The sequence below is a fragment of the Triticum aestivum genome, chromosome 2D, assembly GCF_018294505.1.
Source record: "Triticum aestivum cultivar Chinese Spring chromosome 2D, IWGSC CS RefSeq v2.1, whole genome shotgun sequence".
NCBI classification, from domain to species: Eukaryota; Viridiplantae; Streptophyta; class Magnoliopsida; order Poales; family Poaceae; genus Triticum; species Triticum aestivum.
In genome coordinates this window covers 476,392,839-476,397,071 of record NC_057799.1, presented here as the reverse complement: position 1 = coordinate 476,397,071, position 4,233 = coordinate 476,392,839, and positions in this window count along the sequence as shown.

Genomic DNA, 4,233 nt, shown 5'->3' with positions numbered 1-4,233 from the left:
ATATCTTCCATGCTACACACATTATAGGCGGTTCCCAAACAGAATGGTAAAGTTTATACCCCCCTCCACCAACAAGCATCAATCCATGGCTTGCTCGAAACAATGAGTGCCTCCAACTAACAACAGTCCCAGGGGGGTTTTGTTTGCAATTATTTTGATTTGATTTGCATAAAGCATGGGACTGGGCATCCCGCTGACCAGCCATTTTCTCATGAGTGAGGAGCGGAGTCCACTCCTCTTGAGAATAACCCGCCTAGCATGGAAGATATGGACAACCCTAGTTGATACATGAGCTATTCGAGCATACAAAACAAAATTTGTTTTGAAGGTTTAGAGTTTGGCACATACAAATTTACTTGGAACAGCAGGTAGATACCGCATATAGGAAGGTATAGTGGACTCATCTGGAATAACTTTGGGGTTTAAGGGATTGGATGCACAAGCAGTATTCCCGCTTAGTACAAGTGAAGGCTAGCAAAAGACTGGGAAGCGACCTACTAGAGAGCGACAACAGTCATGAACATGCATTAAAATTAATAAACATTGAGTGCAAGCATGAGTAGGATATAATCCACCATGAACATAAATATCGTGAAGGCTATGTTGATTTGTTTCAATTACATGTATGAACATGTGCCAAGTCAAGTCACTCAAATCATTCAAAGGAGGATACCACCCCACTATACCACATCACAACCATTTTAATAGCATGTTGGCACGTAAGGTAAACCATTATAACTCATAGCTAATCAAGCATGGCATAAGCAACTATGATCTCTAATTGTCATTGCAAACATGTTTATTCATAATAGGCTGAATCAGGAACGATGAACTAATCATATTTACAAAAACAAGAGAGGTCGAGTTCATACCAGCTTCTCTCATCTCAATCAGTCCATCATATATCGTCATAATTTCCTTTCACTTGCACGACCGAACGATGTGAAAATAATAAGAGTGCACGTGCATTGGACTAAGCTGGAATCTGCAAGCATTCAATAAACAGGAGAAGACAAGGCAATATGGGCTCTTGGTTAAATCAACAATAATGCATATAGGAGCCACTTCAACAATTTAATCACGGTCTTCTCCTATTGACCTCCAAAGAAAAGAAGAGAAATAAAACTATTTACACGGGAATGCTCCCAACAAGCAAAAGAAGAACGAGAAATCTTTTGGGGTTTTCTTTTTAATTATTACTACTACAGCAAGAAAAGTAAACTAACTAAAAGCTACACTAATTTTTTTTGTTTTTTAAGGTTTATTAAACACACAAGAAGAAAGCAAGAAAAAGGAAAATAAACTAGCATGGATATTACAGTGAAAGAGTATGAGCACCGACATCTAGTAATGAGTGTGTGAACACGAATGTAATGTCGGTGAGAAATACGTACTCCCCCAAGCTTAGGCTTTTGGCCTAAGTTGGTTTATGGCCACGGATGGCCTGGCGGATATCCATAGTTGTAGCCGGGGTCGTACTGAGATGAAGAAGACTCTGATTGCCACTGGTTGGCAATCATCTCCGGATCCCACTGGTAATTAGACTGTCGTGGAGGTTCGAATTGTGGTTCCGGCTCCGTGACTGATGTAGGGTTCCGGTAGGCATGAATGGCTGCCAGCGGAACGAGATACGGACCTGCAGATAGATCAAACAAGGAAGGAGCAGGTAAGGTAATAATCTCAGGGTGATGTTTATCAAAGAACAATTTGTATTTAAGCGCCCCTTCCCTATTCTTAACAATAAAGTCATGTGCTACCATACTCTTATAATCTAAATAAACAGTGGGCATCAATTTTTCTTCTTTTTCATAGTGCCTAATAGGTATGTTATAGTGTGCAGCAAGGCGTGAAGCGTAAGTACCTCCAAAGATGGGCCCCTTTGTACGGTTCAAACTTAACCGTTTGGCAACAATACCGCCCATACTAACAGTATTATCACAGAATAAACCATGGAACAAAATAATAATATCAGGAACACTAAGGTTTCCATAGTTTCCGCGACCAATTAAGCAACGACTAGCAAATATGGCAAAGTAGCGTAAAACAGGAAAATGTATGCTAGTGATTCTTGCATCGGAAACCTTCCTAGTTTCCCCTACAGTAATAGTGTCAATAAACCCGTCCACATCTTTACGATGTGGTTCTTCTAAGCTACCCTCGAAAGGTATTTTGCAAACCTTGCAAAATTCATCTAGTGACATCTTCTTAACCACATCATATAAATGAAACTCTACTGCAGGAGGTGATTCCTTAGGATAATAGTAGAAGTTTTGCACAAAAGTATTGGTGAGTAAGAGATACTGTTCGCGTTGGTCGCGGAGGAAGTCAGTGAGGCCTGCATTCTCAGCCAATTCATAAAAATCATCATAAATCCCAGCTCCTCTCAAGAAATCAATTGAAGGCCATTCACACGGCCGGACCTCCGTGGTGCGAGGCAAATTATATTTGGGCCTCTCTGCTTCTTCACTTTGCTTTTCCTTCGAGCTTCGGCTCGATGAGCCCCTCAAAAATCTCTTCATTATTTTCAAGGAACAATCTCCCCAAGCAGTTTTGTGAGAGGTGCTTTGAGCAAGGAGATCGAAAATCACAGCAAAATGAGCTAGAACTCGTGCTTGAGCTGGATGGTGCTTTTTTTGGGAGGAAGAAGAAGTGTGTGGGTGCAGGAATAAGTGGAGGGGAGCCACCATGGGCCCACGAGGCAGGGGGCGCGCCCTCGACCCTCATGGCCAGGTGTTTGCTCCCCCTGCTGTGTTCTTAGTGCCAGATATTCTCAAATATTCCAGAAAAAAAATCATATTCCATTTTCAGGGCATTTGGAGAACTTTTATTTTCGGGGTATTTTTATATTGCACGAATAATTCAGGAAACAGACAGAAAAATACTATTTTTACTTTATTTCAACTAAATAACAGAAAGTAAAAGGAGGGTACAAAAGGTTGTGCTTTCTAATTTCATCCATCTCATGCTCATCAAAAGGAATCCACTAACAAGGTTGATCAAGTCTTGTTAACAAACTCATTTTGACTAACATGGAACCAGAGAAATTTCGAATAACACTGTGTTACCTCAACGGGGATATGCACATCCCCAATAATAAGAATATCATATTTCTTCTTGACAGTAGGTAGAGGAAATTCAAACCTCCAAAAATAATCGATGGAACTTTTCCAATAGAATTTATACTATGAACTTGAGGTTGTTTCCTCGGAAAGTTTACCGTATGCTCATTACCATTAACATGAAAAGTGACATTGCCTTTGTTGCAATCAATAACAGCCCCTGTAGTATTCAAAAAAGGTCTTCCAAGAATAATAGACATACTATCGTCCTCGGGAATATCGAGAATAACAAAGTCCATTAAAATAGTAACGTTTGCAACTACAACAGGCACATCCTCACAAATACCGACAGGTATAGCAGTCGATTTATCAGCCATTTGCAAAGATATTTCAGTAGGTGTCGACTTATTCAAATCAAGTCTACGATATAAAGAGAGAGGCATAACACTAACACCGGCTCCAAGATCACACAAAGCAGTTTTAACATAGTTTCTTTTAATGGAGCATGGTATAGTTGGTACTCCTAGATCTCCTAGTTTCTTAGGTATTCCACCCTTAAAAGTGTAATTAGCAAGCATGGTGGAAATTTCAGCTTCCGGTATTTTCCTTTTATTAGTAACAATTTCTTTCATATACTTAGCATAAGGATTCATTTTGAGCATATCAGTCAAACGCATACACAAGAAGATAGGTCTAATCATTTCAGGAAAGCGCTCAAAATCCTCATCATCCTTTTTCTTGGATGTTTTGGGAGGAAAAGGCATGGGTTTTTGAACTAATGGTTCTCTTTCTTTACTGTGCTTCCTAGCAACAAAGTCTCTTTTATCATAACGTTGATTCTTTGATTGTGGGTTATCAAGATCAACAACAGGTTCAATCTCTACATCATTATCATTGCTAGGTTGAGCATCATCATGAACATTATCATTAATATTATCACTAGGTTCATGTTCATTACCAGATTGTGTTTCAGCATCAGAAATAGAAATATCATTTGGATTCTCAGGTGTTTCAGCAATAGGTTCACTAGAAGCATGCAAAGTCCTATCATTTTTCTTTTTCTTCTTTTTAGAAGAGCTAGGTGCATCAATATTATTTCTCTGAGAATCTTGCTCAATTCTCTTAGGGTGGCCTTCAGGATACAAAGGTTCCTGAGTCATTTTACCAGTTCTAG